Genomic DNA, 19,290 nt, shown 5'->3' on the forward strand with positions numbered 1-19,290 from the left:
TAGATTGCATTAATTGACTGAAAAGAAAAAATTAACCAGACTTAGTATTTTAGGGATATTATGACAGAATTTCACTTTTTAGCAGCTTTTTGGAAGTATAATTTGCATACCATAAAATTATCTCTTACAATTCAATGATCTTAGTAAGTTTTTAGAATTGTGAACCATCACTACAGTACAATTTTAGACCATTTCCATTACCCCAAAAGTTCTCTCCTGCCCATTTGCAGTTAATCCTCACTTACCTAGCCCCAGGCAATCATTGATCTGTTTTCTGTGTCTAAACATTTGCCTTTTCTAGACATACTATAGAAATTATAAAGTACATGAATCAGAGTATGTAATCATTTGTGTCTTCCTTCTTTCACTTAACATGTTTTTGGGGTTCATCTATATTATGGCATATATGTATGTGCATTTTGTTCCTTTTAATTGTTGCATGGTATTCTTGCATTTCAATTTTTAACCAGATATTTGGCATATTATGGAAACACAGATCCAGCTAAAGGACAGCATTTTTGACTTTAGTATTAAGAACTATATATTAAGTGTTTTAAAGAGAAACAAAATAAGTACTCTCCTTTCACTTCTGAAAACCACAGTGGAGTGTGATGACTACTTCTTCCAGTTCTTACAACACTGTAATTTGTTGTGGGAAGGTTATAATAGATAGACCAACTTTTTCTTTCTATCAGTAATTCCTGAGAAAGAAACTATGTTACTACCATGATCTTTTCATGCAGACACTGGCTTGGATATATTATTTCTGCTTCTATTCTGGGATTATATTAGGTATGAAGAAGGAGGAAAAAACTGAACAACAATACAAGATAGAAAGCAAAAGCTTAATATTATGCACCAGGAATATTGAGACAAACTACAGCCATATTCAACATAATGGATGAATCATAGAAGCGTGCTTAATCATATGAATATTGAATGAAAAATCAAGCCATAGACTACATACAATATGATTGTATATTGTATGTGATAAAACTACATAGAAACATAAGGGATTGTTGAAAACCAAATTCAGAATGTGATTTTATCTAGGGATTTTAGGGGTATGTGCCTGGTGGAGCACAAAAATAGATTTATAGGTGTTGGCAATGTAGTTTTTGTGTTGAATGGTGGTTCTGGGTGTTTTAAATGAATGGTGACGAAGGTGTTTGTGTGGATCAAATATTATGTAATTTTGTACTTGTATGATATAAAACCATGAAACTCAATATAACCTCATAAGTTTTATAAAATCATTAATTATACCTTCTGGAATAATGTAGAAATGGATTTGTATTTATGATGATGATAGCCATTCTTTCATAGTACTGAATTATTTCCATTGTTAACATTCAAAAGAAAATCTACAGTCCATTCTCCAGCCATATGCCAGGAAGAATAAGCTGTTGAAAGTGATAACCACAGACCAAACACTTTTTTTACCCACTTGACTGAATACATTTGGGGTTTACCACTTTAGCCTTTGGGACTGAGTGTTAAGTTATTTTTTCCATTCACCTTTTGGGATTTTTCACTACTCATTAAGCACCTCCATTAGAGAAGAGGGAAAGGGAAGGAGAGGAGGTGAAATTCAAAACGCTCAATGTTATTTCAGTGTTGGTTAGCAAGTTGTACTGGTGAGAGTTACGGGACAGACACTGAAATTAATAGCCATACCAAATACTTTGGATTATCTGTGAAACTCACTATCTATTGAAAGGTGTTCTTTAAATAGAGTTACAAACAAAAATAGGCCTTTTGGATGGGTTCTGCATCAAGTGACAGAAAACCCATTTTGACTTAAGAAAGAAGTGGGGAATTTATTGGCCCGTATAGGTCAAAATTCCAAGGATATAGTTGCCAACTATAGAGCTTAAATTATTAGAAATCAGTCCACATTTCTCTCTGCCTTCTTTTTAATTTTTATTTAATTTTTATTTTTTGAGAGAGACTCTCACCTGCTGCCCAGGCTGGAGTGCAGTGGCACCACCACAGCTCACTGCAGCTGCCCAGGCTGAAGAGCAGTGGTGTGATATCAGCTCACTGTAGCCTCAACCTCCCACACTTAAGCGATCCTCCCACCTCAGCCTCCCAAATAGATGGGACTACAGGTGCACGCCACTATGCCTGGCTAATTTTTATATTTTTTGTAGAGATGGGGTTTGGCCATATCAGCCAGACTGGTCTCAAACTCCTGGGTTCAAGTGATCTTCCCGCCTTGGCCTCTCAAAGTGCTGGAATTACAGGTGCCTAGTCTTTATTCCTAAAGTGCTGGAATTACTGTGCCTGGTCTTCTCTGCCTTCTGCTGGTTGACTTCTGTGTCAGACCGCAAATGGCATTAGAGTCACTGCCTGATGGTCCAGACCTCTTCCTAGGCATAGCCTTGGTGGGAAGAAGAGGGAATGCTCTCCTCTTTCAGCTCCAGCAAAAGGTTTGCAGCTGTGAAAGGCCCACTGGACAGCACAGACTTAAACCTGAACAAATCTGTAGGTTACTTGTTCTCTCTAGTCTTTCCCCCAGGCACAGATGAATGTTTTGAGTATGTCATATCTTTGACCCCCACTTTCACCTATACTAACTCTTGTGATCAGAATTCTTTCTTTCCCAATATTCTGAACTTGCTTTCGTAAGGCCACTGTCACATTTCTAATGAAAAATAGCAATGGCCTTTTTCTTGGTTTTCATCCTCTTTGTTTTTTTCATACAGCATTGGTAGCTGGCTTATTATTGGTTTATTGTAAACATTTTATAGTGTTTACCACCAGTTTACACAAAGAGTGCATAAGTATATTTTTTATGGTAAAGCTTCAAATAAAGCAGAATCAAAATGAGAAAGTTCCACTTCACACTGCTATTCTACGCCTCCTTTTCTCTCCATGTGGTGGTCAAGCTTAAAGTCCACCAAATACTTATAGTCTATGAATATCTATCATCTATCAATTAGATATATAGACATGTGCGTGAGTATATATTTTACATATATTTTATAATGTTTTAAATTTTCTTCTTACATGTTTGGAAACTTAACCACACATATATTATTCTGTGATTTAATAATAGGGCTTGGAAATCCTTCCATGGTAGCAAGCATAGATCTACCTTTCCCAATGGTTGTGTAATATCCTGTGGTATTACATCATTATTTAATCATTTCCTGATTGATAGGCATTTAGGTAAACTTTTAAAAATGTTATTTCAAATAATGCTATATCACTTTCCAAGTCTTTAATTAGTAGTTGTACATGTATGGTTGTCCAATTAGGTTTTCCTCTGGATTTAAATCCTGCAGTTCAGAAATGAATCTTCAAATGCTTTCTGGTCATTTCCTTATGCATTTATCTCACAGGCAGCATGCTCCAAGCTAAGCTCTTTACTTTCTCTTTCAAACTAACTCCTCCATGTCAACATTGATCATTGATGAGAAGGAAGCCTTGGCTATTTGATAAGAAGAAATAATTGGGATTTCAATGAAATATTTGAGAGAATTTTGATTGAATTAATTTGAAATCATTACTGAATGTTAGATAATGTTTTGTTAAATTACAAATTTTGATTTATTTGTTGTATAAGTAGGGTTTGCATTAATAAAACCATAATATCAATAAATTGATCAATATAAAAAGTACAAACAATAGGAATTATTCCTGTCCAAGCAGGACTCTCCTTAAATATATAAAATAATGCTATCAATACCCATAACAACTCATGCTTATTGCCTGCCCCTCAAGCTCCTTTTTCATTTAGCAAATATTTATTAGTACCTTCCATGTATCAAGTAATGTACAAGATTCTGTGGACTTTTATGGTTTGCATGTCTCTTGTTCATCTCCATCTCCATCTTATTCTTTGGGTTGAAATACAAGGCACAGCATCTTGTTTCGGCCAGCAGGCTGTACTTGCAAGCTGCAAATCAACAGATGAAATGCTGAATGGGCATTTATTTTCTCCTTTCATTTAACACACATTTTGAACTGTCACATTTTCCTGTTTTAGTCTGTTTTATCAATTTAGATTTGTGCCTTAAATAAAACAATTGAGTTTTTTTGGCTGCAAAATAGCCAGATCTGAAGCCAAAGGGGATCCTTAGTTTATAGTGACCTTTCTCTTCTTTCAGTGAACTAGCTGCTGGAGGGAAATGAGTAACTATGAGAGGCAGAATAGTACAGCTAGGTTTGGTGCCAGATGAATGGATCATTCTCCTCCTTTCTGGCTGCATGAGCTTGGGCATAATTAACCTATGTAGCTTCATATGCTTGTTTTGAGAATGATGTGAAATTGTACAAATACACACACACACACAAATTAGCACATCTTAAGTACTCGATAAGTATTAACTCATTATTACATGCTCTATTCGTGCTTCCTGTACATTCCAGGTTAGAGGTCTTTTTCTGCCATTTTTTTAAGTAAAATATATTATTTCACTTATTTAGATGTATACCTTAATTTAAACTTTCTAGAGAAATCATCATTCTCTGTATAATGTGAACTTTTAATGAATTGTCAGCTACCAATCCCAATTCTATGTGCTTGGGCAAACAAAGTTACCATGGAAATCTCTGTATAACAAAAAGATTATAAAACCCATATAATTTATGTGTTTTAATAAACAATGACTAAAATGTGAATTTCAAGGCAATCAAAATATTTGAGATTTTAAAATACTTGAATTTTTGCCATAAAAGAATTAGATCCACAGTGTTGTCATAATTTTGATAAAACTACTGAGCTGTGTTATACATGTGATAGATATAAAAACACCATTCTACATTTAAAGAAGTTCAAAGCAAAGAAATATATTTGAAAAATCTGGATCCCATGCCTCTTTAATGGACATATTTCACTTTGATAATATTATATTTTACAGTTCTTCAACACATTTGGTAATTTCATACAAATATAAATTTTATATGATCCTTTGTAACAATACTTTCTGCATCGGGTGTTAAGTATTTACAAGCGTACAAACTCATTTCTCAATATTAACCTCCAAAAGTATTATTTTCATTTAAAAGGTGGTAAAATAATTTGTACCAAGGTGCACAGGATTAGCTGTTTTACATTCACTAATTACTTGCTTATTAAAAGCAAATTTAGCAATTCAAAAAACCCTCTAATTTGAAGGAAAAGATTTACTGTGTACCAGGTGGGTTGAGGGCTTTACATGCATCATCATATTCAATCTCATAATAATATTTCTAAGTAGATAATATCTCCCTTTACACACATAAAACCAGTACTTAGTAAGATTATTTACTCAAGTTCACTCTTTCAAAGCAGGAAGAAGCTGATGAAATCCAAGTCTTTCTGAGTGATATTTCTCCATTGCCTCACATCACTTCCTAATTATCTGCTTGTGGTAGAAATATTTCTTAGTAGAGAAACTTCCAAATGCCTTTATTTGTTAGGTGGACTGATGTTCTCTCAGAGATGGATTCTTGGATCTTTATAGAATTGTTCAAACTATTTCTTTTCTTTAATTTTACTTATTTATCAACAAAATTTTAAATATTTATATATTTATTTTTTAGAGACAGGGTTTCACTCTGTCACCTAGGCTGGAGTGCATATTGCAGCCTTTAACTCCTGGGCTAAAGTGATCCTCCCGCCTCAGCCTCGTGAGTAGCTAGGACTATAGGCACACACCACGACATCTAGCTAATTTTGAAACTGTTTGTAGAGACGGTGTCTTGCTGTGTTGCCCAGGTTAGTCTTGAATTTCAGTCCTCAAGTGACCCTCCTGCCTCAGCTTCCCAAAGTGCTGGGATGCCCAAACTATTTTAGGGACTTGGCTTAGTATCTTTGTAATATGTGTAGATAGCTACTAATTGCATAAATATGTATATTAACTTATTAATTATGTCTCTATTTACTTGAGTTTAAAAATTGAGATACTCCTGTTCCCAGGGGTACAGACCATGGACATAGAGCAAGCAAGCTTCATTCTTCTCGAGCAACACCTACTATAGGAGACAGAAACCCAGGATGGATTCTTGATACTTCTTCCTGTCTCATTTTCCACATTAGATAATCCATCACCAATTTCTCTTAACTCTACCATCTAAAAATCATTGGAATACATCCATTTCTTTCATCGTTCTAGCTAACACTAAAGCTGAAGCTACCATTATACTTCACCCTGATAACTGCAACTGAGTTAGTACAAAGAAGTCTCTCCATATCCTTTCTTGCCCACCTGTATTTATTCTCTGCGATGCAGTCAAAATAATCTTTGGAAACACAATTCTAATTAGCTCAGTCTTCTGTTTAAAACTCTTTCCTTTCCATTGCATTTAAGTTGAAAACTGTCTTAGTCCGTCCAGGCTACTATAACAAAATGCCCCAGACTGGGTAATTTAGAACCAATAGAAATTTATTGCTGACAGTTCTGGAGGTTGGAAAGTCCCAGATCAAAGCATCAGCAGATTTGGTGTCTTTTCCTCATAGATGGCACTTTCTGTGTCCTCATGAGGCAGAAGAGGCAAGGAGGCTCCCTTTGGCTACTTTTATTAGGGAACAAATCCCATCCATTAAGGCAGAGCTCTCATAACCTAACCACCTTCTAAAGGCCCCCTCTTAATACTATTGCATTGGAGATTAGGTTTCAACATATGAATTCTGGGGAGACACAAACATTAAAACTATAGCAAAAACCAATACTGGTTTTTGGTGGGAGATAGACTGAGTGTGGCACATATACTTATTTATGGACTAATACAATAAATTGGTTCTGATAGAGTGGAGTGCTGCTATAAGGATACCTGGAAATGTAGAAGTGACTTTGGAACTGGGTAATAGGCAGAGGTTGGAACAGTTTGGAGAACTCAGAAGTAGACAGGACTATGTGGGAAAATTTGGAACTTCCTGGAGGCTTGTTGAATGGCTTTGACCAAAATGCTGATAGTGATATGGACAATGAAGTCTAGGCTGAGTTGGCCTCAGATGGAGATAAGGAACTTGTTGGGAATGGGAGCAAAGGTGACTCTTATTATACTTTAGCAAAGAGACTGGCAGCATTTTGCCCCTGTCCTAGACATCTGTGGAACTTTGAACTTTAGAGAGGTGGTTTAGGGTATCTGGCCCCGATGCCTTTGCTGTTCCAGCCTTTGGGCTTTGGAGTGTCTGAACCGACTCAGGGCAGAAGGGATTCCCCAGCACAGCACAGCCGTTGTAGCAAACATGGCCAGACTGCTGCTTTAAGTAGGTGCCCAATCCCATTCCTCCTCACTGGACTGGACCTCCCAACCAGGACCTCCAGCCGCCCCTGCCCAAGCTCTCCAGCCAAAACAGATCTGAATTCCCCTGGGACAGTGTGTCCAGAGGGAGGGGCGGGCCACCATCTTTGCTGTTTAGGCAACTTAGTTGTTCTAGCCTTTGGGCTTTGGAGAATCTGAGCCGACCTGGGGTGGAAGGAATCCCCAGCACAGCACAGCTGCTCTACCAAAATGGGACCAGACTGCTGCATTAAGTGGGTGCCTCACCCTGTTGCTACTTACTGGGTGGGACCTTCCAAACAGGGCCTCCAGACACTCCTGCCTGAGTTCTCCTGCTGAGAGACATCTGAATTCCTCCTGGAACAGCTCTCCCAGAGGGAGAGGTGGGCCACCATCTTTGCTGTTTGGGCTACTTAGTCATATCAGCCTTTCGGTTTCAGAGTGTCTGAGGTGACCGGAGGCTGAAGTGGACCCCCAGCATAGCATAGATGCTGTAGCAAAACATGGCCAGACTGCTTTTTAAAGCAGGTCCTGATCCCAGTCTTCCTCATTGGGTGGGACCTCCCATCCAGGATCTCCAGCCACTTCCTACAGGTGTCTTTGGGCCAGCAACAGGTCTGTAACTCCCTGCGACAAAGCTTCCAGAGGGAGGGGCAGATTGCCATCTTTACGTTTTTGCAGTCTTCACTGGTGACACCTTTAGGTTCTGGAAAATCCAAGGTGACTAGAGACTGGAGTGGGCTCCAACCATACCACAGCAGCCCTACAGAAAAGTGGCCAGACTGTTACATGAGTGGCTATTCCCATATCTCTTTACCAGGCAGGTCCTTCAGGCCTGGGCCCCCAGCCACCTCCTGCCAAAGCTATTGAGCCAATACCAACTCAGCAACTATCTGGACGGAGCCTCCAGGGGCAATTGAAAGCCTCTTGGCCACTTCCCCTGCAGTGGAACTGTCCTTGCCACCTCAGACTAACGAAAGAGCAAAGACCCTAAGTGCCTTATCCATACCTCCAACAAGTTGTAGTCAGCCTAAGGAGAGGAGGCCAGTCCATTTCCCATAAGTCCCACACACTTCCCATGGCTCATCACTAGACAGGGAACCCCTGGGTTGAACTCACAGCACAAACCCTCCATCTTGCTGACTGAACTGCGTGATTGCTGACCTGCATCTCTCTGGGATGGAGCCCTCAAGAGACAACCAAATGGCCCATGGCCACAGCCACTACTAAGATCTCTTCCTCTGCTGTCTCTAAGCTGGGGAAGGAACATAAACACTGAGATTGTCCAGAGCTACAGTGGGCAGCCCAGGAGTGCCAAGTTGTGAGCTACAGGCAGCACTCAAGGGGGAGAGGAATCCACATTTTCAGATAACTGAGAGGGAACATGGCTGCAACTGTGAGGAAATATAGGGGAGCCACACAACTGAGCAAGAGTCTACTAACTGAACAATACACCTCGGTGTCACCCACTGGATCACATCCAAGGCTTCAACACCAAAAATACCTCACTGACATACCTCTGAAGCCAGAGGCAAGAAGTCAGCTTCAAATAGAGACCCTACACAAAGCCCTGTTTCAGTGAAAACATCCAAAAAAGAAGTCTATTGACCGTACTCAGTGTACACTGGAGTTAAAGGAACACCCACACACAAAGAACTCCAGTAACTCAAATGGCCAGAGTGTCATATGTCCTCCAAACAACTACACCAGTTCTCGAAAAAGAGTTCTTAACCAGGCTGAACTGGCTGGAATGACAGAAATAGAATTCAGAATATGAATATGAACAAAGATCATCAAGATTCAGGAGGATGGCAAAACCAATCCAAGGAAAATAAGAATCAAGATAAAGTAACATATTTGCTGAAGGATGTATAAAAAAGAAACCAATGGTTCTGACAGAGTTGAATAACAAAATATAAGAATTTCACAATGTAATCACAAGTATTAATAGCAGGATAAAACAATTTGAGGAAAGAATCTCAGAACTTGAAGACTGGTTCTCTGAAATAAGACAGTCAGACAAAAATAAAGAAAAAAAATAAAAAGGAATGAACAAAACCTCTGAAAAGTATGGGATTAGGTAAAGAGGGCAAATCTATGAATCAGTGAATCTATGAATCACTGAAAGGGAGGGGGAGAAAGCAAACAACTTGGAAAATATATTTCAGGATATAATCCATGAAAACTTCCCAAACCTTGTTAGGGAGGCCAACAGTCAAATTCAGGAAATATGGAGAACTCCTTCAATATCCTACACAGGAAGATTATCCCCAAGACACATAATTGTCAGATTTTCTGAGGTTGAAATGAAAGAAAGAATGTTAAATGCAGCTAGAGAGACAGGGCATGTCACCTACAAAGGGATCCCCATAAGGCTCCCTGTCACCTACAAAGCGATCCCCATAAGGCTAACAGTAGACCTCTCAGCTGAAACCCTACAAGCCAGAAGAAAATAGGAGCCAATACTCAACATTCTTAAAGAAAAAAATCTTCAACCAAGAATTTCATATTCAGCCAAACTAAGCTACCTAAGTGAAGGAGAACTAAGATCCTTTGGAGATAAGCAAATGTTGAAAGAGTTCATTACTACCAGACCTGCCTTACAAGAGAGCCTGAAAGAGGCACTAAATATAAAAAGGAAAGACTGCTACCAGCTAATACAAAAACACACTTAGACACACAGACCAGTGTCACTGTAAAGCAACCATACAAACAAGTCAACATAATAGCCAGCTAACAGCACAATGACAAGATCAAATCCACACATATCAATACTAACCTTGAATGTAAACAGGCATAAATGAGCCACTTAAAAGGAACAGAATGGCAAGCTGGACAAAAAAGCAAGACCCAATGGTATGCTGTCTGCAAGAGACACATCTCACACATAATGACACTTACAGGATTAAAATGAAGGGATGGAGAAAAATCTACCAAGCAAATGGAAAATGCAGGGGCTTCAATTCCAATATCAGAAAAAACAAATTTCAAATCAACAAAGATAAAAAAGAACAAGGAAGGGTATTACATATGGTAAAGGGTTCAATGTATCATGAAGACCTAACTATCCTAAATATATATGCACCCAACTCAGGATAATGAGTTCTTCTTGATGAATTGAGCACCCAGATTTATGAAGCAAGTCTTAAGAGACATACAAAGAGACATAGACTACCACACAGTAATAGTGGGTGACTTCCACACTCCACTGACAATATTAGATAAGGCAGAAAATTAACAAAGATGTTCAGGACCTAACCTTAGGGTTGAGCCAAATGAATGTGATAGACGTTTACAGACGTCTCCACCCCCAAAAAACAGAATATACATTTTTTTCATCACCACATGGCACATACTCTAAAATCAACCACATAATTGGAAATTAAAAAGTCCTCAACAAACGTAAAAGAGGCAAAATTATACCAGACACACCCTTGGACCACAGTGAAATGAAAATAGAAGTCAACATAATGAATATTGCTCAAAACTATGCCATTACATGAAAATTAAACAACATGCGCCTCAATGACTTTTAGGTAAATAATAAAATTAACGCAGAAATCAAGAAGTTCTTTGAAAATAATGAGAACAAAGATACAACATACCAGAATCTCTGGGACACAGTTATGGCAGTGTTAAGAGGGAAATTCATAGCACTAAATGCCCACATGAAAAAGTTAGAAAGATCTTAAATTAATAACCCAACTTCACAACGGAAAGAATTAGAGAAGCAAGAAAAAATCAACCCCAAAGCTAGCAGAGGATGAGAAACAACAAAAATCAGAGCTGAACTGAAGGAAATTGAGACAGGAAAAACCATTCAAAAGATAAATGAATCCAGGAGTTGGGTTTTTGAAAAGAATAATAAATAAATAGGCCACTAGCTAGGCTAAAAAAGGAGAACAGAGAGAAGATCTAAATAAATACAATTAGAAATGATGAAGGCAATGCTACTACTCACCCCACAGAAATAAAAGCAACCATCAGAAACTACTAAGAACACCTCTGACCACACCAGCAAGAAAGCCTAGAAGAGATGGATAAATTCCTGGTCACATACACCCTCCTAAGACTGAGCCAGGAAGAAATTGATTCCTTGAATAGACCAAGAAATTGATTCCTTGAATAGACCAATAATGAGCTCTGAAATTGAATCAGTAATAAATAACCTACCAACAGAAAAAAGCTCAGGACCTGCTGGATTCACAGCTGAATTCTACCAGATGTACAACGAAGCACTGGTACCATTCCTATAGAAACTATTCCAAAAAACTGAGAAGAAGGGACTTCTCCCCAACTCATTCTATGAGGCCAGCATCATCTTGATACCAAAACCAGGTAGAGACATGACAAAGAAAGCAAACTTTGGGCAAATATCCTTGATGAGCATTGATGCAAAAATCCTCAACAAAATAATTGCAAACCAAATCCAGGAGGACATCAAGAAGCTAATCCACCATGATCAAGTAGGCTTCATCCCATGATGCAAGATTGGTTCAACATATAAAAATCAATAAATGTAATTCATCGCATAAACAGAGCTAAAGACAAAAACCACATGGTTATCTCAATAGACGCAGAAAAGGCATCTGATAAAATTCAACATCTCTTCATGTTAAAAGCTCTCAATAAACTAGATATTGAAGGATCATATCTCAAAATAATAAGAGCCATCTATGCAAACTCACAGACAACATTATACTGAATGGGCAAAAGCTGGAAGCATTCCCTTTAAAAACTAGCACAAGACAAAGATCCCTTCTCTCATCACTTCTATTCAAGATAGTATTGGAACTCCTAGTCAGAGCAATCAGGCAAGAGAAAGAAAGGGCATCCAAATAGGAAGAGAGGAAGTCAGACTCTCTTTGTTTACAAATGACATGATTCTATATCTAGAAAACTCCATAGTCTTGGTCCAAGAGCTCCTTCAACTAATAAACAACTTCAGTAAAGTTTTAGGATACAAAGTCAATGTACAAAAATCACTAGCATTACTATACACCAACCACAACCAAACTGAGAGCCAAATCAGAAAGGCATTCCCATTCACAATTGCCACACACACACACACACACACACACAAATAGCTAGGAATACAGTTCATCAGGGAGGTGAAAGGTCTCTACAATGAGAATTACAAAACACTGCTCAAAGCAATCAGAGAAGACACAAACAAATGGAAAAATATCTCATGCTCATGCATAGAATAATCAATATCATTAAAATGGCTGCACTGCCCAAAGCAAGTTACAGATTTAATGCTATTCCAATCAAACTACCAATGACATTCTTCATAGAACTAGAAGCAATTATTTTAAAAAGTATATGAAACCAAAAAGAGTCCAAATAGCCAAGGCAATTCTAAGCAAAAAGAACAAAGCTGGAGGAATCGTGTTATCCAACTTCAGACTATACTACAAGGCTACAGTGACCAAAACAGCATGGTACTGGCATAAAAACAGGCACATAGACCACTGGAATAGAATATAGAGCGTAGAAATAAAGCCGTATGTCTAAGACCATCTGATCTTTGAGAAAGCTCACAAAAAGAAGCAATGAGGAAAAGAGTTCCTATTCAATAAATGGTGCTGGGATAACTGGCTAGCCATATGCAGAAGATTGAAGCTGGATGCCGTCCTTATACCATATACAAAAATTAACTCAAAATGGATTAAAGACTTAAATTTAAAACCCAAAACTATAACGACCCTGGAAGACAAACTAGGCAATATCATTCTGGACATAGGAATGGGCAAGGACAAAGACACCAAAAGCAATTGCAACAAAAGCAAAAATTGACAAATGGGATCTAATTAAACTTAAAATTTTCTGTACAGCAAAAGAAACTATCAACAGAATAAACAGGCAGCCTAAAGAATGGGAGAAAATATTTGTAAACTACGCATCTGACGAAGATCTAATATCTAGCTTCTATAAGGAACTTAAACACATTTGCAAGAGAAAAACAGCCCCATCCAAAAGTGGGCAAAAGACATGAACAGACACTCCTCAAAAGATGACATACGGGCTGGGCATGGTGGCTCATGCCTATAATCCCAGCACTTTGGGAGGCCAAGGCAGGCAGATCACAAGGTCATGAGATCAAGACAATCCTGGTCAACATGGTAAAACCACATCTCTACTAAAAATACAAAAATTAGCTGGGTGTAGTGGCTTGTGCCTGTAGTCCCAACTACTCAGGAGGCTGAGACAGGAGAATCACTTGAACCCGGGAGACGGAGGTTGCAGTGAACTGGGATTGTGCCACTGCACTCCAGCCTGGTGACAGAGTGAGATGCTGTCTCAAAAAAAAAAAAAAAAAAAAAAAAAAGAAGAAGAAGACATACATCTGACCAACAAGCATATTAAATAAAGAAAGCTCAATATCATTGATCATTGAAGTAATGCAAATCAAAACCACAATGAGATAACATCTCACACCAGTCAGAATGGCTATTATTAAAAAGTTAAAAAAAAAAAAAAAAAAAACAAGAAACAGATACTGGCAAGGTTGCAATGAAAAGGGAACCCTTACACACTGTTGGTGGGAGCGTAAATTAGTTCAACCATTATGGAAAGCAGTATGGCGATTCCTCAAAGAGCTAAAAGCAAAACTACCATTTAACCCAGCAATCCCATTACTGGGTATATACCCACAGAAATATAGAGCATTCTATCATAAAGACACATGCACATGAATGTTCACTGCAGCACTGTTCACAATAGCAAAGACATGGACTTAATCTAAATGCCCATCAATGACAAACTGAATAAAGAAAATGTGGAACATATACACCATGGAATATTATGCAGGCATTAAAAAGAACAAGATCATGTCTTTTGCAGGAACATGGATGGAGGTGGAGGCTATCATTCTTAGGAAACTAATACAGGAACAGAAAACCAAATACCACATATTCTCACTTGTAGGTCTGAGCTAAATGATAAGAACTAATGAACACAAAGGGGGAAACAACAGACATGGGTCTACTTGAAGGTAGAGGGTGGGAGGAGGGAGAGGAGCAGAAAAGATAACTATTGGGTACTGTGCTTAATACCTGTGTAATGTTGTAATATGTACAAGAAACCCATGTGACATGTGTTTATCTATGTAACAAAACTTCACATGTACCCCAAAACCAAAAATAATAATTAAAAAAATAAAAGTATTGTTATAACTAAATAGAAATGTTAGTAATATCACAAAAACATATGATGAAGCACTAGACACAGTCTCACTGAAGTCAGAGACAAAAGATATATTATCTCTACTATTGTTTATTATGGTTCTGGAAGTCTTAGCCAAGGCAAGTAAATAAGAGGAAGAAATTGAATCAGTAAACTGCATAGGACAGTTTATTATTGTTTTCAGATCATAAACCTGTATACCTGGATAATTGAAGAGAATCAGTTGAAAAGCTATGGAAAGGATAAGAATAATAAAACAATAAAACAAAGGAAACAATATTTAGAAAAAAACTCAAAAAGCAATGCTCAGGACCTAATAATAATTAAGAAATACTTTTTGAGCATTTACTATTGCCAAACATTGTTTAAGTGCTTTGAATGGAACTTTAAATTCTTTTAATTCATTTCATTCTTATTACCACTCTCTGAGGCAGGTGCTATTGTTGTTTCTATTTTGTTTGTGAGAAAATGGAGGTACAAAGTGTTTATGCAACTTACTCAAGGTCTCATAAACGTGAGTCTATGCTCTTAATCAGTATAATATACTTCTTCCTGTACAATCTAAATCTCACAAAGGAGCATTTTTATAACTTGGGAGAAAACCTTCTGCCATAAAACCATAGTTGCTCTGGGGTAAGAAGATTCAATATTTTGAAGACACCAATTCTCCCTATCTAATTAATCAATTCAGTGCAATCTCAATCATAATATATGTACATTTTTTAAAGCTAGGTACACTTGTTCTTATATTGCCAGAAACATTAAAGAAAAGAATAAGTAATAAAGTAATGAGGGAGGAATGTTATATATGTATTAGTATATATACACACTAATATATATTAGTATAATTAGTATATATACTAATATATATTAGTATATATAAACAATATATATACTAATTTAAATAATTATGTGTTGACACCTGAGTAAACAGATACATTATTCAATCAATGTGAAGAGCCTAGAAACTCAAATATAAATAAAAATTTAATTTATGGGATAGCTGATATTTTAGATCAGTGGAAAAATATATTCCATAAATTGTGTTAGGACGAATAAACTATATCCTTACTTCACTGTTTGAACCCAAATAATTTCTAAATGGACTGAAGATGTAAAAGTAAAAAATGAAGGCTATAAAAGTACTAGAAGAAAAGTGAGAAAAGTTTTTAAAAATGTAATTTTATCGTGTGTGTGTATAGGCAGGGGAGGGAGCTTTCTTAGCAAATGTAAAACCTAAAAACCACGAAAGAAGATTGATAAATGTGTTTACATATATGTGTAAAAATAAAATAAAAAGACACATTTCAAGTAGAAAAACATTTGGAAATATATGATAGAAAGACAGCTCATTTCCTTAATCTATCAATAAATTTTCAAACCAGTAAGAAAAAAGCCAACAACTTAAATTGCAACATGGATAAAGGAAAAATACTTCTATCATATAATCATTTTGTATTTTAAAATTATATACATGTAAAACTTTTGAACAAAAAAGTAGAACATCATTATCCTGTGATAAACCACCTCTCTATATATCTTCTCAGATCTTTTTTATGATTTTATTTTTCACAAAAAATGAATTATATTTTATGATAATCCATTTTGTGATCTAACATCATAAACATCTTTGAATGTCATAAAATTTTCTTCTACGACATAATTGATGACAAAATGATTTTTCATGTTGTATATATTTATTCCTAGTTTTTTATTACTGTGAATATTCTCTAAGTAAAATCTTTGTGTCTGTCCTTATTTTTTATCAAATAAACTCCCTGAAACAGAATTGCTAAATTTAAAGGGTATATGCGTTGTAAAGTCTTTTACTAATGCCTTTGGACATTCCTAGGTTGTTCTAATTTACACATTCTCAAACAGTATTTGGGAGTGGCTCTTTCATTGAATTCTTGTCAATATTGGGTGTTACATACTAGGAAATTTTGACTAATTAGACCACTCGAAAGATAATACTATTATTATTTTAATATTACATAAATGATTATAATTGAGATTGAATTTTAATATATATGCATATTGGGTTTTTTTTCTTTTGTTAGTTTAGGCATCTATTTAGAAGAAATTAATGCTGTGCCTATTTGACTAAAATAATTATCTGGACTGATCATTTTGCTTTCCATAATCATTAAGTAGATAGCCTTGCAATCAGTTTAACAACAGTGCCACAAATAGTATCTTGACTAATCTCTTAAATAGCTGCTTTTGTCGGGAACCTATATATGCAGATTCACCAAGCAGTCATATAAGAAGGAAAGCCTGATGAATTATCACAAAATTTAGATGGTTCTCCAGTGTTCATGCAGACCGTAGAGTTTTTACAATTGCTTCCTCTACTTTTTTTCTTATAATTTCTTTACATAATAAACCCGATAATTAGAACTCTCCCTTCAACCGGATTGGTTTCATTTCCAACAGTCAAGGGAAGACACAAACAGCTCGGTGTTACATTGTCAATTAAACCAAGGTGGAGGAGGGGGAGGGTGGGCACAGTGATAAATGAGCAGTCATTTCAATGTTTTCTTTCCAGGCGAAATCAGAGCCAGATTACACTTTATCTCACCCTGACTTTTAGCAAGATAGATAGCCACGCAAAATTTTCAGGTTCAAATAGTCTCCATCAAAAGGGCTAAAACCCTCATCTTCTGGCCACATTGAACTTTCATCTTTTTAACTCTAGGTATCTGATTCCTTTTACTGAATAAGAAAGAATTTTATTCAATTTATTCTCCCAGTCTTAGGTCTTTAACCAAAATAAAGGCAAACAATTAAACAAATTAACCTCACTGCTTCATGCACAGCTTTTTAGATATTGTCCTATCTAAAAAGTGCTGTTTAAGATCCTGAAAGCAAAGTGATTAGGTTTACTTGTTATCAACAGGGGAGTTCTTGTTCAGAACTACGTATTTTAGATATCTAAGGCTGCATATTCTGATAAAACAGCGTTGGCCTTAAAGCTGAGGCAGCAATAAATTACATTAAAAGTAATAGACTTCTGGAAAAATAATTCCTTTTGATTGCATTGCAGTTAGAAATTTACCTATTTATGTTTGTGCGTAGATATTTAATACAAATATCTTAGTTTTTAAAGGATTTTAATGTAGCACCTAATATACTAACAACAGAAATAAAGTTCAGAAATACAGAACGAATGAATTTGGCAGTGGTTTGTTCTTTTCACATTAGGAGCAAGGCTTGCAGGGTTTTGGAGCGGATCTGCTGCAGAGTCACTGACACCAAGGGTTATCTGCTGTTAGGAACCAGTATATTTTAGTTACCTTTAATATTAAGTGGAATTAAATTTCACGTTGAAATCACTTGTCAGCGCAAAACAAAACAAAACAAAACAAACAAACAAAAAAAAGACTTCTAAACCACCTCTCAGATCTATGACCCGGATGCTGCCAGACCAAATGCCTTTTATCCAGGTGAACCCTTCGCGGGTACTGGTCACCTGCAGGGTAACTGGGCAGGAGCTCAGATTTGGTGATCGTCTCAGAAGCTGGGGAGAAGGTGCCGACGGAGAGTTAGCGGAAATCTCCCTTGGAGGCCTGGAGGCAGCAGTCCGAACCCTTCAAGCCCCTCAAGCCGGAGGGGGCACCCTGGCTGGCTGGGGCCGGCAGCGCTGCAGCCGCGCGTCCGCAGGTGAAGATGCGCTCCCGCGGGGCATGCACGCCCCCTGGGTTCAGCAGCAGGTGGGAGGATCCTACCTTCCGCCCCAGCACCGCCTGAGGTCAGAGGGACTGTCCTCTCTTGCACTGCCCAATTTGTCAAGGTCCCGTATCGAATAAATAGCTGTCTCCCCAGACCTTTATAGTGACTAATCCAAATAAATCGCAGTCACTTTTACTGTGCGTTTCAGCGGGCAGCCTGGCTTTAATGGCTCTGCCTCCTAGACCTCCGGGGAAGACTCGCCGCGGCCTCTCCGCGATCCTCAGCTCCCCTGTCTGGCCTCAGAGCCTCAGCCTCCCCTCCGGGTTTCGTGGGGTCACAGGGAGCGGTCGCAGCCCATCACCTGCACGCTGGCACTATCTGCTGACTGGAGTTGCCCTCTGGGGTCCCCAAGGTTAAAAGCGAGGGTAAAGCCTCCCATCTTCCATGTGAGCCTGTCTAACATGGGCTCTCCTCTGAGATCTTGTTTACTCCCTACCTTTCCACCCTCTTCCCCCTGCTCCTCTAAACCTCAGAAATTCGAATTATCTTCCACATTCCACTTAAACCCCTTCGGCCAATCAATCCGGATGTTACCGATTTCCGCTGGGATCTTTAAAGCTTTGATCCGCAGGTTTACAGCTCCATCTTACGCACTCCCATCTTTCCCCTCTGGGATCCCTCTAGCTGCCTGCTCAAAATACCTGCTGGCGCCAGAGGAAATTCACATGTAACAGATACCCAGCGGGTGTGAAACCAGCACTCTGCTTCCAGGGTCGTTTTCCTCCTCACCTTCCCCATCAAATTGTCGATTAGTGAGTGCTAACACTAGGCATTATTGTGAATCATGAGTGCGGGGCTGGAAGATATGGAACCGCTTTAATAGAGCCGATGATTGCTAACTTACACGTGGCATCAAGCACTCCTCCCTCCCCTACTCGGGGCAACCCTGGGTGCCCGACGTCTGTAAAATTAATATGAGCCCCAGGATTGGTCCGCAGGTAGCTTTTGTAAAGTGGTCCAGAATGACTTCAAGCAAACTTCAAGATATCTAAAGTAAAAGATAATTATCTTTTAATTAGAAGCAGTTTTGCTTCTAAAACTGTTACTGAAGTAGAAAAAAATCAGAAGAAAGCAGTAAATCTCACTCATTTTATTTTGGTGAAAATAAACTACTAGGAAGATATTACTTCTCGTATATGAACTACTACTAGATGT

The 19,290-nt window shown here is 37.8% G+C and overlaps 1 long non-coding RNA gene across 1 annotated transcript in view; it reads right to left on the bottom strand.

Annotated features, from left to right (window-relative positions):
• Positions 1–19,209: 19,209 nt before the first annotated feature.
• LOC117097510 overlaps positions 19,210–19,290 on the bottom strand; it is a 34,317-nt gene continuing 34,236 nt past the window's right edge. The window contains exon 4 of the long non-coding RNA XR_004442973.1: positions 19,210–19,261. This is a non-coding gene — a long non-coding RNA (uncharacterized LOC117097510). The remainder of the gene's footprint in view (positions 19,262–19,290) is intronic.

The sequence above is a fragment of the Trachypithecus francoisi genome, unplaced genomic scaffold, assembly GCF_009764315.1.
Source record: "Trachypithecus francoisi isolate TF-2019V2 unplaced genomic scaffold, Tfra_2.0 Lachesis_group15, whole genome shotgun sequence".
NCBI lineage: Eukaryota > Metazoa > Chordata > Mammalia > Primates > Cercopithecidae > Trachypithecus > Trachypithecus francoisi.